Source organism: Apteryx mantelli, chromosome 1 (assembly GCF_036417845.1).
Source record: "Apteryx mantelli isolate bAptMan1 chromosome 1, bAptMan1.hap1, whole genome shotgun sequence".
NCBI classification, from domain to species: Eukaryota; Metazoa; Chordata; class Aves; order Apterygiformes; family Apterygidae; genus Apteryx; species Apteryx mantelli.
The window spans coordinates 52,683,273-52,703,413 of record NC_089978.1 but is presented as its reverse complement, the minus strand read 5'-3'; positions in this window follow the sequence as shown (position 1 = coordinate 52,703,413).

Sequence of the window (20,141 nt, the reverse complement as noted above, 5' to 3'; positions counted from 1 at the left end):
AAGAATTTCAATAAAATTCTGACAAGTTCTAAAAGTATAGTTGAAATGCACAAAATTACATTTGTACTTGGGGGCGGGGGGGAACCTTACCAGAGGGAAAATGAATTGTCTAGAAAGACACAAAGATGAATCTATAATGTATAATGTGATGACACTTAGAAGAGTTCAAATTTGATACAGGTAAAATTAGATTTAGATGAGTGACACAGCATTTTATTTTCTGAATATTGAGGGGATAGTTTCCTGTCCTATCTTACCATTATTTATAATCCTCCTATTTAATTTTTAGATTTATTTCCTCACCCATCTCCCTTGTATTTTTACTGCTGTAACAGTAAATAGTTTGACTGGTTCTCTGGTTCTCTTTCTCAGTCCTCTTCTGAGGTGCCCTTTTTTCTGTTTTTTTTAATTACTTTTAAATAGTCTTTGTAAAGATAAATTACTTTTTATTATTAGCAAAACAAAGAAAATTCTACAGTATAAACAATGTAAGTCTACAGGTATAATTTTAAGGCTTTTTCCTTTTGTTTTGGAGAATTAAGGATAGGAATTAATTAGGACAATTAAGACTGAGAAACAATATTTGATCCCTTCTTACACTTTTTCATTATTTTGTGAATTTCCAGCTAATTAGATCTTATATTACAGAATTATGGCCACATGTAATGTCCATCAGAGCTAATAAAAATTGTAGAACCTCAGCCATGCAACTGGGTGGAGTACATTTATAGAATTGTCTTCATTATTTCTATACCTCTTCTCAATGGAAAAAAAAAGTAAAATTCATAAAAATGTTCACAAATTTATAAGGAAAAAGCAAATTGATTTAACAGGTTGCACTTTTTAAAATGTTCATTAATGACACTGACACGGCAGAGCTCAAACAATCCAGGAAATTTCTGGAGTGCATTGAGGACAACTTTTTGACACAGGGGTGCTGGATAGGCTGGCTTGGGGTTGGTGATCTGCTGAGTCTGCTATTCACAAGTAAGGAAGAACCGGGCACAGATGTGGCACTCAGTGGCACCCTTGGCTGCAGTGACCCTGAAAGAATAGAGTTTGAGATCCTAGGGGGTATGAAAAAGGCAAGTAGAAGAATAAAGGCCAAGGATTTCAGGAGAACAGACTTTGGCTTGTTCAGGGAACTGGTAAGCAGGACCTAGTCTGAGGCTCCCTGATCAGAAGAACCAGAAAAGCTGTTTGTCAAGGACAGTTTCCTCAAGGCACAGGGGCTGTCCATCCCGGTGCACAACAAAATGGACAGGCATACCAGGAGGCCAGCCTGGCTGAAAGGGCAACACCTGACATTTGAGTAAATGTCAAAAAGCAAGTGTGTGGGAAGTGGCTTCCTTCGAGGAATGTTAAATCCTTCCAGAATACTTGTGTTCACAGTCACTTTAGTGCATGGATTCCAGGGTCATAAATAAGGTCATTTCATACTCCAAGATTCTGATTAAATAAAAATAAAAGTTTTCCAATATCAGATTAGTAATATAAGCTTACTATTTAGTTTCATGGCAGAGACAGATCCATGTTCATGATAATTCAGATTAAGTAGCATTTTTCAAGACAGTATATGACTTATTTTGTAATATATTTCCTTTCACATAAGAAATTAATTGGGCTCATTTTCTTTTCTGTTCCTGTTCACAGAAAATAGAAACCTAATGTTCATGAGTCATTAGTACAGTTCCACCACTCCAGCAAATTTACCACTATTTCAGTGATGACCCCCTTTTCACAACTGATAGGGTCTCAGTCATGAGCGTACAGCCAGAACAATTTGCTTCCTGGAAACTCAGCACAAAGTTTCTATCATTCCTAAAGGACTAGAAATATACCCCTCTTCACCAGGACTTTTAGAACACAATGGGATCTTGTGATGTTTTCTTCTTCATTATTGCGTTGTTTTCTCTTTAAAAACTGCTCAGTGTCCAATAGCAGGGAGCAGATTCATTTTGTTGTTAGTTTTGAACTGTGGTGATTTATTGACGGAAGCGGGCTAAAATAGCTTTGGGAGGAGCTACGGAAATTGAGAATTATCAGTGAACATTTGTTTTTTTTAATTCTTCATGTACCTGCCCACCAAGTATGCTCTTCAAGTTTTGGCCTCATCTCAAGCACATTTCAACTGTTAATGTGTGAAATGGAACTAAGAGTTTAGAGTGCCGTATATCCAGAGTATAGCAATTTGCAAAGAAACAAAATAATATTCTAACAGCTTGACAAATACATTCATGTTCTTTCCTGATGTTTTGTTGTAGTCTCTTCCTAAGTTAAAAATGTAGGTCATTGGAAACCCTTTTAGTATAAAGTAGATCAAAAAAGGAAGAAACAAAAGAAACCATTCCTTAACTGCAAATAAATAAATAAATAAATAAAGTTCACCTATCTGTCACAACCCATCTAGAATTTCAAAATGAATATTGCTAAATATTTGAGTTTGAGTTTGAGTTTGAGTTAAGTTGTCCCAGGCAAAATTTTGTGCCGTATACAACCAGACCTCAAACCTAACATAGGATCTGCAATGACTTGAAGACTTAACCCTTTGCTAAAATTGTGTGTACTGTTTTGATTGAACTTCAAGGTAGCCAGAACTTCAAAATGAATGTGTTTTCTCCAAACCCTGGAATTCCCAGAACCTACCAAAAGGATTTTAAAACAGAAAAGTGAAGTTCTTTTGGAATATAAGCTAGAATATTTAACTTTTTAAATAGAAAACTCTATTAAGCTAGAATAAACATACCTCTCTTTTTGCTCTTGCTGGTGAGTCCTTGTTTTTTGTTTTGTTCTTGTTTTAAAAAGTCAATTTTGAATCACAGCTTTGAATTATTGCAGTCATACTGCTGCCTACAGAGTTCCACTTTCATCAGCCCATCAATCTTTTTTTCTTCTCGCTCCTCTTGTCTGCAGTCCCTCCGTCTAACATAGATTCCCTGTTAATTTTATGTTTCTGTTCCAGTCTCTCATAGACAAATCTGTAGTCTGGACACTTCTCATCCTGATCTGACTCAGTTGTTCATAGTGGAAGGAGTAATTTCCTTTTCATCCAAAGTGATCTGTGAATATGCACTCTTTTTTTTGTTTTGTTTTGTTCTGGAACAAAATACACAAGCTTAGAGCAAACAAACAAAGCAGACCAGCTGTATTTCCCCTAGGTGTTTAGGGCTTTTCTTTTACCAAAATTTCTGGCACAAAAATAGATGGTTTCTGTTGCTGAACCTCTGTAGGAGATGGAATGCTTTCTATCTGGATGACTTCTTTTATGCTTAAGTAATTTTGGCCTTTCTTGCTTTCTGGTTGAATTCTAGAGCAATCATTTCAGTCCAGGAGAGAGAAAGGCTGATATTATTTGTACTTTTCACTTTGTCACATTATTGTCCCACCTTCTAAACAAAAAAATAAAAGTTATCAAAACAAGTATGACATATATTTGGCTGACATATGATAAGGAAGAGCAGGGTCACTTCTAAACATCCCCAATAATCCACAATAAAGTATTCAGGGTGTGACAAAACCATTTTATCATCAACACAATCAAATTCCCCTTGAATTATAGTAATTAAATGTCAGACTTATGACTGAAAGCAGATCTCCCCACCAACTAAATGAAAAGTTTTAATATAGAGTTAGAGGTCAAACTTTGATTCCAGCAATTTCTCTACTGTAAAAAAGGGAAACCTTTTACCTACAAAAAATGAAGACTATTACAGCATCTTCTATAAGAAAAAGTCTGGGACCTTTCACAAAAGTATGAATGATAAATGTCAAATGGCTTTTGTGACTGTATCACATATATTCTCTATAATGCTATGTTCACCTTGTTTTGCTGTCACTGTCTATTTCTTTTCACCTCCATTGCTGACAAATGGAACTATGCTTTTACATTAGACAGATAAGACTAGAGTCGGATCCAAGGAAAAAATTCATGAGCAACATAGATAGGTTTTCCATACAGGTGGTTGAATCAATATTTTATAATTGGATGCACTTAGAGACTGCAAAAAAAAAAAAACAAAAAAAACACAGTAGATTGCATAGGAGCTAATTGTAAAATTATACTTAGCTAGATTCCTCTAAACTTCCTCACAAAGTCTTTTTGACGTGTTATTTCTTCTCAAATATGTGGCTAAGGAGAGAAGCTCATCTAGATGGATTGATTTAAAGTTTTTGGTTACCTTTAAGGTCAATGTAATTAAATGGCCTGGATAAACCTTGCAAATCCAAGAGTCAGTCATTAGAAACATTGCAATGACTTCAATTAGTTCCACTAGGCATAAGATCAGCTTCCAATTTGTGCTTCTTATGCTTTGGAAACATTTGATTTGTCAAACTGATTATTAAGTGAACTACACATGAGATGTCTTTCTAGCTACAGTGGTTGGATTAGCAAAGTTGTCTGGGTTTCAGCCTTAAAGCTGATTCTCAAAAAAAGCACAGTGCAGATGTCCTCTTCTGAGAAGGAACTTTAAACAAAAGACAATATCCAGAAGCTCATCTGGTGAGATATGGCTCTAGGTCCAACACATCCCTTAAACTGTAGCTCAGAATTTTTCCATTCCTAGAAACATCAGCCTACTCCAACCAGGGTACTCCACCATCTGCACAAAAACAGGTATTATAGTACAAAATGCCTTTCCCTGTTTCTTCTCTCTGACTGCCCAAATCTTTTGATACAAGACTGAGGCTTTACCAAAAGCAAATGGAAGATCAGTGTGTTTTCAATTTTGTAACATGAAATTTAAATATGCAGTTCCTTTGGGGGTGCTTGTGCATTGATAGATATTTCTCAGTATTTTATCTGCATTTAACTTTTCCCCCTGCAATTTTATGAAGTAAATGATTTCCATATACATTTTATAGATTTTGTTAAGAAAAGGGAAGCAAGCATGTTACTGAGATAATCTGCAATAATTTTACTCAGCTAATTGAAATGGAACAATGAAATACTCAAACAAAGAATAAGTCAGTAGGTTCAGATGATTAAATGTCTCGATTAATATGAATAGGCAATTCATTTGAATGATTAGGGTGACTATTAAAATAAATTACTTTGTTAACTTATTGTGAAAGGATTTAAGAAGAAATCTGTTTATTTTTAATTTAAGAACTCACCTTGGGTTCTAGATAACACAATCCAGCACAGGGTAATGAATCTTCAGCTGCTGAAGCCTCCTGAGTACAGTTCTCACTCAGTTTCTTAGAGGTACCCCTTAGGAAATACTGAGCACAGAGCTATGTGCTTCATCTTCTTATACAGGAGTGTGGGCATACACAGCTCAAAACAAGCACAAGTTTTGACTTTTCCTTATGTAGCAGTTAATTTTTTAACTTTTAGTCAAATTAAATGAGGCTATTTAAATTTTAAAACATTTTAATCATTCTGAATTACTCAACATAGCAGGAGGCACAGGCACATCAGAGACACAAGTAGGAGTCTTTATTTTATATATATTTTTAAGAGTTGAGGTAGATAAGAAGAGTCAGAAAGAAAGAGATGTTGCATTAACCTATGAAAGCTACCTGGACTTTAGTGTGAAATCAAAAATACATTGCTAGTTTAACCGAAGTCTTAATAGTCTAATCAAATATTAGTCCAATCCAGTAACGCTAACAATTAGGGTCTAAATTATCTAGTTAATTCAAAGAATGGAAATAAAGCTTCACTAATAATAAAGTTAAAATTATTACACACACACACACACACACACACACACACACTCTCTCTTCTTAATACCTTCCCCTTTTCCCAGAGTTAAGCTCACCCTTTCATGCCCCTCTGGTTCTTAGGGTCGAAGGCATCAAACTTCACTACAACTGTGGGGTGGGAGCTGCAGAGGGTCCCAGCTTCTTCACAGGGGGGAAGTGGGATGTTGATGAGGGAATTTCTTCCACTTCACTCTAGGATCTACTTGAAGCTACTTTTATGCATTTTCTAATGTGCTCTAAACCTTGTTTTTTTTCATTGGTTTTCATTTCCACATAACATCCAAATTTACTATGCATGATGTGTTTTATATATGCTGGATACTTTTTATCTTTGTTACCTCTAAAAATAGTTTTGCTCAGCTCCCAAAGTTGTATTCCTTTGATGACCAGCAATTGACTGTTGGTGAGCTGTTTATAGTCTTGGAGCTTCTGCTACCATCCCATGTGCACATTTTTAAGGCCCTATTAAGGGCCTGTACTTCTGTACACTGCACTTTATTCTACTGTCATAGTTAATTCCACACAGACTATTTGTTATTGGTATCTGTATTGGATGAAAATATACATTACATAAGTGTTTGCAGACTGAAGACCAAGGTTTTAAAACACTCTACAGTCTACAGTGTGAAAGCTTGGGATTTGTAGTAATTCCAATTCAACTCATAAATGATATTTCCTATTTCTTGTTAAAATATTTTGTTTCCCTCTGAAAACCTTCTGTTTTATGGCATCATCACAATGTATGTTTCTACATACCTTGAGCCATTTTTGTAATGTTTGTTCTATGTAAATTTCAAAGAACGTATTATGAATTTTGTAAATGAATTATGTAAATGGACCAGAAGCTTGGACTTGTACTTGCAGATCGTGTTAGGAGATATGCTGTGGTTTTCTCTCCATCTTATTGCACATGTTGTAAAATCCTCTTGGTTTGTTGTTCGGAAGTAGGGGACAAAAGTATCACCATTATCTCTAAAAAACAGCTCATTTGAAGATTCTTGTCTTTCATCCAAGTGTATTTCCAGATTAAAATATCTGCTCTATAAAAATAGCTTTATATTTATGATAATTAAAATATTCCCAGGCAGTTCTGTGCTATGTGTTATTATAGAAAGAATATGTTTGTGGTAGCAAAGAGATAAAAATCATCTGGATATGGTTTATAATTGTGGGATATTAAGTCATATGGACAATGAGAACTTTTATAGATTTAACTAAATCTAAACTGTTTATCCTTCCACTGGAAATGCTTGAATTACTGCATAATCATTTCAATGTTTCAGTTTTTATAAACCAAAGTGCAGTGGTAAAACTAACAGAATTGCTTCAGTGCTTTAAACTTACCCAAAGCATTTTGCTTACTTTCTTGTTTGTTTGTTTGTTTGCTGTTAAGTAAATTGCATCTTAAAATCAAGCATTTATTCAATATTTCACCAGTTTGTGTGAGGCAATTGATGAAACTTCTCCTTATTTAATATATGAAAGCCACAAAGGGGAAGTGGCATGTTCAAGGTCACAGGATGCTCATTGGCAAAGGTGAGAATCAAGATTTCCAAGTCCCAGTTCAAAGCTTCACTGTTAAACTATGGTGCCTCACAGAAAGAGAGTGGAAATGGAGAATCAACTACAAAAGCTTTTGTTTCCTAAAAAAAGGGTATGTGTAACAATTCAAAAAACAGAAAAACAGATTCCATACTGAATATCTAGTGGGTGCCAGTTTTAATCCCAGCTCACTCTTGTTTCATTTTTCTGGATTCTCACAATGGAAAAACACTGGATGACAGAAATATAGTTAGAAATTGTTTATCCTTAGAATTTTCCCTAAACACCTTTATCGGCCACAGCCGGTGCTGATGATAGCAGTGGAGAAAAAAGCGGTGCTGCAGATACAGGCTATTGAAGCAGTAGTGAAGTTGGTATGGCGATGATGGACGTAGAAATGATGTTCATGATCAATGATTGTGGAACCATAGAGGTGTCAGTGACTTCCATAGCGGTCTCTGTCTTCTCATTCTCCTTCTGATTCAGGAAAGCAGACCTGCTTTTGCTACTTTTAGGCCAGCAGTGCTTCCCTGCAGAGTGGAAAATGGGTGAGTTGGCCTTTTTTTTCTCTGACTACCACTGCTGTTGGTTCTTCCCTTCTCTCACTAGCTCAAAGAAAGGAGGGATTACAGGAAAAGAATCTGGAGAGAAACCAAGTGATTGTGGGAGACAACAAATGAAAAAATGTGGAGGGAGGGAAGGGTGTCAAAGGACTAAAAATGTGAAAAGTGAGGAAGAGGAGATGGACTCTACTTGTTAGGGCCATGGACAGAGGATCATGAATAAAAAGGAGAGGGGAGAAGTACAAGCATAATTGGAGAGAGTATGCAAGTCTACATGGGCCTACTGTCTGGCCTCATGTAGCTATTTCTACATTTTTATGAGATGACAGCCTATTGGACTGCTTCATATTATGACAGAAACATTCATTTTTCCTAAGAAGTGTGAACAAGTGATATCTTTTTTCATACTGGTGAATACTTGCTGTTGCATAAATGGTAGTGGAATGCATTCAGAATGCATCAGTGTTAAACAGTACTGCAGTCATGTGTGCACTGATTCTATATCACACTTTTTCTGACTCATCAGGCAAACTAAACTCACTGTTCATGTTCATATTCATCCAAACATTTATTATACCTTATTCCTGTCTCCTGATACCAGATTCCTGCTCTACTGAGGCTGTCAGACATACAGCAGTCAAATAGATCACTTGTAGAAATGGTGATTTGGTGAAGTATTTGTAAAGATGGTAGCTGACCATTAGAAAAAGCAAAGTGGATGTGGCAGGATGCCACAATAACCAGAACTTTTCTGTGCAAATCTCTGTATGTATTTTCATCAAGGCGAGTGTAAGGGTCCGGCGGGGGCGACGCCTGGACTCCCGCCAGGAACAGACACACAAACACAAGGCACACTAAGGTCAATGCTGAGCGTTTATTACCTCTGTGTCTGAGCGGGGGTTTCCCAGCGATTTCCCGATCGAGGCAATGAAGGAGCGGGAGAGTCCCTGGCACCGCTGAGCGTCGGTCCATGGCGAGGAACGCCGGGGGGGCACTATACGTGGGTTTTGTGTACTACACACATGCGCAGTGGGCACATTGAGCTCATCGCTAATCTCGAGTCAAAGCCCAGGTGCACACCACACTGGCATAGGCCCAGCTACATGGCTATAGGTCAACATGTCCTATTGATGCTCCTTTTCCCACGGAACGGTCTGGCTAGCTTCCATCGCCTATCTCCTCGACATTCTTCCACACTTTCCCATACAGCGAGATCATTAAAAACTTCAGAGTGTCTTCCCATCTTCATTCTTATATTTTATTAGAACAAAAACTGAAATAAGACTTTTTTTTTCCTCCAGTGGAAAACACTCAAACCTACTGAGTGAGAAATCAAATCCATTCTTTTCGCCTCCTTTTCCTTGCACAAGTGGGTCGTTCCCTAAACTTTTCTGGTCAGTCTTCAACTGCTGTCAATGGATTCCTGGGTTGTAACAAACTCAGTATAGTCCCTTTGTGGAAGCTGTTTATTTTCCATCTTCGAGGTTAGTTCTGTGCTTCTCCTTGCCTCGCACTCTACCAGTCTCTGCCTATATTGGAGTCTCCCTACATTTTATGACTCACTGTGTGCCTGCCCCACACTGCACTCCTGGATGTACTGTCAGCTGAGTATGCTGAGCTACTCTAAGAAAAGGAACAACCTTGTCTTCTCTCTTACTTTTTCACAATTTGACAGTTGAGACAAGACAAACAGATGATTTCTGCTTCTTAAACTTTAAGAAAAATGTAACATGTGATACATATATAGTAAACAGCGACCAAATAAAAAGAAATCATCAACTGTCTATTGCAGTGGGCAGGTATGCAGTGACAAAAGGTTTCAGTTAACTATAGATAAGGAAGGCAGGCTTGTCCTCATTCTAGGCTACCAAAGAGACAATCTTTGCTTTATATGCAATGGAAATAGAGGCAAGACTGTTTTTTGAGAGACCTTCTAAGGGAAAGGGCAATCTGATTTGGTGAGCTCTTGCATATAAAGACAGAAAGAGTTCACAGGTAGGACAAATCAAACACATACACTGTGCTTCCGTATTTGCGGTTGCAAGTTGAATTCCTAGATGAACGTTTCCTTTCCTCAGAGAAAACAGACTTTGGACAGTTGAAAACAATATTAGACTGTACTGATCTGTTTGGAGGAATGCAAAGAAGGAAGGACATCAACCATTAAATTTCTTATACTTAAGAAAATGTTGGGGAGACTCTAATGAACTGATCTGCTGCAGAGAACTATTATACAGCATTATTAGCCCTGTCAGTTTCCTAAAAAAGAAAAAAAAAGTATAGAATTGACCTCTTGAAGAAAGGGACATTGTTATTTAAAACCTCATAGTACAATTCCTCCAAATTCCCATGCTGGGAAGGAACTGATTTTACAGACAGTGTGATCCCATTTAATCCAATCAAACTGTTTACATCTTGTAACGGGCGGGGGGGGGGGGAGTCTCTACTACACAGCTTATTCATTTTCCATATTGGAATTATTCAATTTTGATTTGGTGAAGAAATTAAGCCAATAAGATATCCTGCAAATAAAGAAATTAACTTGTTTTTCTCCCAGAGCTGCATTCATTTAAAGTATAAAAAGATCCTTTTACAATCTCTTCAGACCACCAGCTGCATCATTAATGTATATAAAATTTATAAATCTCTAAATTTCAAGCTTCTGAATAATGTTCACTGTCGGAGTGGGAGACGGACCCGGAGTAACGATGAGTCTCAATGTGAGTATGATCGTTCTCCCTTTATTCAAGCTTTTACAGAGTATATATAGACAGGCAATAAGAGCATGTGATAGCGATAGCTATATGATTGGCTCACAATCTTTGTTCACGCGCCTAGAGCGGATATATGATTGGTGCAGGCTTGTTGTTCGCGTGGAGAGGTCTGTCGACTTGTTTACCTCCTTGTAGCTTCCTTCTTTTGTGCTGTTCAAGGACAGCTCGCATAGATGTGGGATCCTCCCTCCATCGTGAAGACAGGATTGCTCACTTCTAAGAGATCATGCCCCCTTTTCACTTAACCATTCTTCCACAATTCCCCCTTCTTGTTTTTGAGCAATCCAGGCTTGGTTCACTACTTTCAGCAGAGCTTTCTTAACACAGCTTAATACTACACATGAACACAAACCTATGACTACAAGGATTATTAATATGCGTAAGCCTTCAGTAAGCAACCCTATTAGCCACTGTGGTAGATTTCCAAACAGGTTAGTTAGCCATTCGTCTAACGGCCCATGGTTCTGACGGATTTTACTTGCGTGCTCCTTCAACCACTGCAATTGTTTGTGAATGGATTCACTATGATCAGACAAATTCATGCAACACATACCTTCAAAATCCTCACAACCATGGCCTTGAGCTAATAGCAAAAAATCAATTGCAGCCCTATTTTGCAGAATGGCATGACGCAGACTACTTTGGTCCTCTAACAGGCTCTCTATTACCTCAGTGGTGACGTTAGCTTGCTTCTCTGCCCAACAAGCCAATTGTCCTATTTGGTTTAAGGCGTTACCTGCTGCTGCCCCAGGCATGAAGAGAGACAAAAACACTCTTTCAGTAGGACTGAGTAGGGTAACCTTATCATTACAATCTGGTGAAAGCCCTGTGGCTGCCCGTTTACTACGGGTGGCAGCCTTGTTCCCTGTTATATTTTTCCACCAATTTTTATCTGGCGCCAGCAGTGTCAATTTGCCAAGATAACATGGACCACCCATTACGTTTTTTGGAATTCCCTGCCAGGCCCTGTCACCACATATCAAAAAGACATCTGGTGGCAAGGCCTTCGGGGTATCATTGTTCCATACGTGAGGCCCCTGTCCGGACCAGCCTCCCCTGTAGGCCCCAAGGGCCGTGGGAACCAGGACAGGTACCTCATTATGGTATTTAGCTGAATCATTGGTGCCGCAAAAGGGGTTCCTTCCCTGATAGGTATAGTATCCTGCGGTGGGGGTAACATTCGTCCATGCTGACCAATTACGTGGGTCATACGCCCCTGCGCCCCGGAGGTAAGCTCCTGCAAAGTATATACAGGTTTGTGTCCAATTCTTTGTAGAGTTCCCAATTCTCATTGATCCCAACAAATTTAGTTCTTGAGGATCCCAAGGCAGTGTAACATTTAAGGCATTAATAAGCATGGCACTACAATTACTGGCAGGGATGCCCTCGCTGCAGTTTGCTCTACTATACTTGCCAAACACTTCTGCGCGAAAGCCAGGTATTCCCATTAAACAGGTTCTAAAGGGTTGGGTAGCAGAAGCTAGCGATAAGCAAAAGGCGCATTGCCCTGTTTCATTCGCCCAGGTAACCCACATATTTTGTCTGGGCTCAATCTTGTGGAGGGTCATTACCACTGGGAACAGTATCCCCAGAATCAGGATCTCCATCTTCCTGCTTGCTGGACGAGCCATGGTGAGGCAAGACAGGCTTCATGTTTTTGCTGGGTACCCACACTGGACCACGATCTGTGGAGACACACATATAACCTCGACCATTAAAGACAACAGGGGCGGGCCCAATCCATATTCCAGAGACTGGGTCCCTAAACATTACTTTAAACTGTGGTAACATTGTTGTATTATTAAACTTAAGATTTTGGTGGTGGATTATCACCGGGGGTTCCTCACGATCGCCCATGAGACAAAGATAATTCAGGGTGAAGAGCGCACGGTGCAGCCTCTGCTGTACGTCCGTCTCCTCACCTTTTTGCTTCCTGAGGTAGTCCTTTAATACTTGGTGGGTGCGTTCCACTAGCCCTTGGCCATTCTGTTGTATCACAGGGAATGCCAATGCTGTGGGACCCTCGGCCCCTCCGACAGATTTCCATTGTCCCTCTATAATGGCGTCTTTGATAACGCCGCTCCAATGCGTAGGTATGGGAGGCGCAGTCGCGGATGGTGTAGAGGGGCTCAAAAAGCATGGAGGAACGCTTCCCCCTTTGTGCTTTGTCTGCAGCTCCAATTCCTCAAGGCGCTTTAAAACTGTTTGCAACATTTTTGCAGTGACATCTGGGGGTGTTTGCAACATTTTTGCAGTGACATCTGGGGCTGGCGGCGACTTTTTCCTGGCGACTGGGGTGGTATCACCAGAGGACTCGCTGAAGGACGGCAGTGGGGGGTACAACGACGGTGCGGCGAGCGGTGGAAGAAGAGGGGCAGAAGGAGGAGGTCAGTACCTCTCTCCACCCAAGTCTATGAGGTCGGCAAGAGGCGCGGCCCCCGCCCCTTTCGGGGCCTCCTCCGGGCGCATTTCCGCTTTTGCTTCAGAGCTTGCACCAGCCTTTCCCGTAGAAACTTCCGCTTTTTCGGGCGCCTGTTTGGGGTCCGGTAGTACTATTTTCTCTGCTCCCGGGGAGTCGCGACCCTCCCCTTTCTTCCGCAGCTCGTCAATGCTTTTACAGACCGTCCCAGACATACCCCTCACAGCAGGCAGTCCGAAGAACCGCATGACAGGTCCCGACTTATTTCAGGGCTTATCGACAGGGACCCCCGGACCCAGCATTTGTGCAGCTGCACAAGCTACTTCTCTCTCTGCCTTCATTAACGTTAAAGTCTCTAACACGGTGTTCCAAAGCGCACGAACGGCTCTTATCTCCTCTTCCTCCTTTTTGTCCCCCTCAATTGACTTCTGCCACATTGTTCCCCCAAAGTCCCGCCATTCCGATACGGAAAATAACAGGTGGGAGTCAGAAAAATGACCCCAACACCGTCCCAGTTTAATCAAGTTGTGTAACAGTTTCGCCGGTGCGTCTATCCCTCTCTTAGAGAGGATTCCGGCGAGTAGCGTGGCCACAGCGTCTGTTTCCATAGCTGCGCCTGAGAGGTGGGGCGCGACCCCACGCCAGCGTCTGCTTTGCTTCTGCCCCAAGCAGAGCCTCTCTCAGCCGTGGTTTCCCACTCCCCTCCTCTAGCTGCTTACCGCGGTCTCGGAGATCTTAGTCGAGCAGAACCATCCTCTGCTACCAGATGTCGGAGTGGGAGACGGACCCGGAGAACGATCATACTCACATTGAGACTCATCGTTACTCCGGGTCCGTCTCCCACTCCGACAGTTCACACACGAGTTTGGTTCCTGAGAGGACTCTTAGCAGCATACTGAGAAGTTATTATTTCTAAGTACTCATAATATTGGTAATATTGAAATGTAATATGAATACAGCTTAAGATAACATTGTATGAATCGTTAACATTAGACTTCTCTGAGCATGTACTAACAATGAATTCTAAAGTTGTTTGAGGAGGGGAAACATATAAATGGCCTAAGTCTGGAAACTTAGAGGGTAAACCGAATCAGATTGCTCCTAAATCAAATTTAGCTTATGAGTAGACCCACTGCAGTCAATAGGCCAACACATTTTTGTAAATCTGTGCAATATTTGTTATTCCAAATTTTTCACATAGGTACACTGAATGCACTTGATGAATGTGACAGTTCCTTTTTCCATAATAGTTAATTATCCTTTCCAAAATATGTTCCCAAATTAAATGCAGAAATTTTTCACTGACCCAAATTATTTCTCCAAACATGATGCCTTTTATAACAAGTTACCTCAGACTCAGAAATAGAATAAATACTATACCACAAATAATGGAGCTAACTTTACAGCTCACAAATAGAAATTTTCAGTCAGTATAAAGACTTGTTTGTTTAAGGAATGAGTTAAGACCTCCTGGGGTATATGGGAAGTTTCACTTCATCAGACTTTGAAACAGATCCTGACTTGTCCAAAGTAAATCATTTTTGCCAAACTCTTCTGTCACAAAGAACATTCTGGCTGTCTTTTATGACTTTTGGTGTTTTCTCGTACACATGTTCACAGTACAGAAGACTAAGAGAAGCATTCTTCTTCCTGGGAATCTAATTAATGCTATCTTTATAAATAAATCTTCCTTCCTTTCTCAGCTCCAAATCTCTCTCTCCTGGGGCTTTCATATCATTTTTGTTCCAAGATTTCTGTTTCCAACTTCTCCAGTTCCTCACTGATCCAGGAAACTTTTCTAGTCTCACAATACTTCTTGAGTTCTCCACCAACTTTTTCCCACAGCTCTCCTTCCATTTTTGTCCTTGAACTCACAAGCTATGCCTGCATTAGTCGATAAAATGAACCAAGGTCCATTTTCTGGTCCTGAGGCAAATGACATAGCATGGTTAGTGCCAATATTGCCTCACTGTCTGAAACAGGATAAATGTTTTTTTTTTGGTTGTTTTTGTTGTGTTTTTGTATTGATCAACTGAAATCATCTTTGGCCCATGCTGTCCTATATCTGTGCAAGAGCAGCACCTCAGAGCCATAGATGGTGCATGCTGAAGCTATGCCTGGAAACCTCCTGACAATCAAGCGGGCTGAATGACTGTAGGACTCTGCTTGAGCCCATAACTCAGTTGAGCTTTTGCCCCGCTCATGATTTTGCTGGTATAAACAAAGGGTAAACCTACCCAGGAATTTCAGGTGGAATCTCCAAGAACTGCAGTCTTTCTTCTGGTTATTGTTCCCAGACACCCTCTTGCTGAGTGCTCCCAAAGCCACATTTCCTTTTTCCTTTGAGCTGTATCCTACTCTGAAGAACTCTACCTGATTGATACCTGTCTCCTAGTTTCACAGCTTGGGCTCTGTTCCTGTTTAGCTAGTATTTTCCTTACGGTTTAATGTCACAAAATAGTTCTTCTGAAGGAAGATGTTCTCTAAGTTGCTGCATTACAGCTCGTCATTTTTGCAACAGGTAAAACACTGGGCTCGGAACAAGGAACATACTTTTGGCAACACACTTCACAGTAAATCAAGTGATGCTATATATGTGTGAGGAGTGCTCAGTGGAGTGCTACCAAGCTTACTAACTTGTGAGACTCAAAGGAGAGGAAATATCCATTACTTCTAGATAATTTAATTCAAAAGGGGAGGGGAGGGAACATAGAAACTGTATATAATTACAGACACTATGTAGCACTTGCATGTGATTTAAGAGGCGAAATTAAAGAGCTCTTACTGAAATGAGTTACTGTACCCTTTGTAGTGCAGACATGGAATGAAACGTATGACCTGCAATTTGGCAGGATGATATCTGCAAATAAGGTTATACTTTTTTATTATGACTTTGAAAGATGTGTGCCTACCATTTAATAGCTATTGTGCACTTTAAGTATCTGCAAGTTTCTGATACTTAAAAAAATAGCTATAACCATTAAGTTACCAAACTAGTTCCTATTTCAAGTGAATGTATGTTTCAAGAAATAGTTTTAAAATGTTAATCTGTACAACCAGACATGCATGAAATTGAAATATGTTTCCTTTTGGAGTTGCAATAACACTGCTCCATGACACAACTTCTTTCAACATCATTCCAGTGTTATATGAAAAGGCTGAAAGGTCTGAAAGACTGATTTTTTTTGCCAGGTAAGAGGCACATCTATATTAAGTGAAAGTAGAAATACTGCTTGAAGAATATCATCTTCATATTGTTAGTGCAGTTTTCTTTAGCTATAGGGTTTTTTATGAGTATTAGTTTTCATTGTTTGATTTATGAAGAAGTCTGTGAGGTCTCCTGGAAAGCAAGGGACGTAATTCTTTTGAAGCTTAGCAACAGGGCTGATATGCTAAATAGATGTTTATAATGTTGGCATGAACTGAGCAATATGTCATTTCAATTATCTCTTCAAATTTTTTCCCAGTTATTATTTAAGACCACAACAGCAGCTGTAACAGAATGTGTTTGAACTGATTTTCTTCAGTGAGGTAAGAGCCCACATAAAAAAGCATAAGAGCTAAAGTAAATGCAGTGAACCAGTAAAGAAGAAATTAAAAAGATTTAATTGAGTAACAGTACAGAACAGTTTGTGAGGTGAAGAGAAATAGTGACAGAGGAAAGCAATGTTCCAGTATTCCAGAGCAAAGCCAACCTCCTTTTGTTTTACTATTGCAGTACTTCTATACAATGAGAAATGTTGCTATTGATTATTTAATGGCACCAGTCAAAAATATTTGCTAAATTATAATCTAATAGATTATTATTTTCAAACTAGTTTATCCTCCAATACAATTCATGTCATTAAGGTGTCCATCTGGAGCTCACCATCCTTCCATTTGCTTTGCTAATTGCAAAGAAGATAAAAAGATTGCAAGGACATTCCAGCTTATTCAATGAAATTTCAAGAACGAACCTGTAAATCTTTTTTGTCAGTTACAATCTGTGTTACTTTTTTTCTTTAACCATCTTTTTTGCTGTCTTTTTCCAACAATAGAGGTGATAATAAATTTTCCCTCCTAATTGTTGCAGTGTTATTACATAAACTCTGCTTGGCACTAAACGCAAACAAAGTGTTCCTTTAAATGCAAGGAAGTGGAAGAAATTAAGAGCAATGACTGCTATTGCATTTTATCAAAATTACTTTCACTTCCAGTTTATCAGTTGTCTTAATTTTGTGCTCCAGGCCTTTCTTCCTTTCTCCTGTCTATCCTTCCTTCCTATCTATATCCCTTTCAATTCAATTTTCTGTGATCTGCCAGCAATACTAAGCCCTATATTTTAATTTATTTCTTCCACCACTGACTTTTTCCATCTTCTGCATGCCAAACAAACATCCTATCCTCACCATTACAGGCTATTACGCTTCATACAGTTATGGCATGGAATAAATCATTTGACACATTCTTTGTATATATATAATCTCTATATATGGATATACATTTATATATATACACACAGTCCACTTTGTCAAAATTAAATAACATATCAAAACAAGTAACCATGAATTTACTATGCAGTTACAATGACTGATGGCCCTCAATAAGTTCTGTAGTTACAATTTTTGGTAATTAGTAATTAATTAGTAATTAGTAATTAGTAGTTTGGTAATTCTGTAATTAGTTTGTTTCTTTGAGGGGATACTAAACTCCTTAAGATATCAGGCTACTTATTTTTTATTGACTAGCAAAGCACCTTGTGCACTTAGCCATATTCTTTGCTAATATAACAAGAAAAAACAAACAAACAAAAATACTCTAGGAGTTTCACCCTGATTCACTTTTAATTAACTCCTCTCTTTTTCTATCTGTTCACAGTTTCTTAGCTTGCTGCTTTGTGGTTTAAACTGTGACACTTGTTCACTGCTTCTCTTGCCAGCGTGCTAACTGAAAATTTGTAGCCAGTTTTATGACACTGAGATTCAGTAGAATAGAGAGGCACTCCTGAAACAGTGACTATTGTTTTCCTTAAGGTAAAGAATGAATCACTTTACCACATTTTAATTTCTAATCATAATAAAGAATTGCATATTTTGGCAAAAAGGCATGATATTCTGTCGAAATCTACGATACAATAGTTTCAGACTGGACAGCACATTCAGAACGGATTCTTAGAAGCTGAATGGATTTGTGAAGCACCGGTCTCCTTCTAATTAGGCCCAGTGTAAAAGTACATTTGCACAAATTGGAAGAAACAAATAGAATTAAGAAATATAAAAGCTTAACATGGCTCCTCAAGTGGAGAAACACACTTTTTCATTGAAGCTGGGACAAAGGAGGAATAAATATTCATCAACATGTAGGAGAAAGTGCTTGTCACTTGGCAAACCAGTGTCCTAGCAGTGGCTTCTTGCTGTTACATGTTATTTCTTAAAGCTGATGATTATTTCATTGTAGACAATATCATAAAAAAAAAAAAAACAAGCAGAAAGCAATGCACAGGAAGAGGAAGATAAATAGAAAACAGAGCACTTGAGGTGTTGAAATTTAATGCTTTAGAAAACAGAACAATTTGGAAAGCTTTGAGTGTGGTTAGATTTGATTCAGCTGTAGCTATATTTAGAAAGTTGAAAGTCTCATGAGACACAACGCAAGAATTTTTGTCTTTTAGCTTAATGCAAAACAGATATTTTCAGCATGATTCTGCTCTTGCTTATCTTCCCTGTTTATTCCAATGGACTCAGTTCTCAGCTGTAAGCTGAGTATGTAAGCCTCTTATTCTGACAACATAAATGTGGAAAAGTGGCAAGGTGTACCTTCCAAGAACATTCTCAATGCAAAAAAAAATTTGCTATAGTAAAATATTGTAGCAGAGTTGTGGATAGAATCTGTTACTGAAATATTATCTTTAATGAGCTTGTGGTAGTAAAGGTGTTGGTAATCAGAACACGAATGCCAATTGTTTTAAGCTAACTGGAGGGTCTGAAATAAAAAAAAAGTGAAGTTGCTCCAAGTAGAGGTCTGATGCAATGGAAGTTGATTCTTACTTTTTAAAACATTTTCACTTTTTACCTCATCTCTCCCTTCTTCACAGGCTTTTTAATAATTAGTAACTTTGCATAAGTTGGTGGTAGCGATGTAGTAGCCAAATGTACAAGACCAAAGCTACTAGATTACTAGAGATTACTAGAAAATAAAGATTTTCTGCAAAATCTCTTTAAAGTTTTTTCTGAACATTTTAAGAAAAAAAAAATTCAGAAAGGTCAGTGACAGCAGTAATGATACTTGATATTTATTCTTATAGATATATTTCCACTTTTGCTTTTTTAAAAAATTAGTGCTGTAATAGAGAGCCATTTACAAATTGGCAGACCTCTGCTTTGCCTTGTTAGCAGAAAAGAAAACCACCAAGTTTTGCTGGGGAAATAGTATGGCATTGCCAAGGTCTCTATGAAACTTGGAACACCATGAATGAGAGGCAACAAGGAATTTAATGAAAAATAAGATTCCAGTTTTTACCATTTCTTGGCACTGAGAGGGGAATATCCAGACACTGATGCAAGCACATATTCTACAAAGTGATTACTGAATCTAACTTGACATATAAGACAGTATTGGATAGTATTTACAATATATCAAATTCTTTCTTCTGTTCATTGTGTCTCCCACCACCTGCTCCATTCAACACCGGTGACTCATAAACTCCCCAGAACATTTCTTTTCTGTCTGTAGACCACAAAGCCACCTAATGCCTGATACCATCAAGCTGCTTTTGTCTAAAGTTTCAGCCATATCCTCAACCTAATTATTATTCTCAGTTAGGTTTCATCAGAACGGGAATTCTCAGAACTCTTTTGGCCCTAACAGAAAAGACACAAAGGTGAGTTCTTTTTCAGGATTAACACATATATTTCATCATACATGACAGTTTTTAGAAAGCAGGAAACCAGCTTTGAGGTCTCCCCTATGCTTAACATGGAGCAATGTTAAAACTGTAGCTATTGAGGACCCTAGAGATTAGATTCTCATAATTTTCATATTGATCTATTCCATTTTGCATGTACACTTAAATGTTGATTGAAGAAAGGATTTTGGACCCAGCTTCATCACATTTCAAGTGAATATTGCAAGCTCCACACCAGTCTCTCCCTTTTT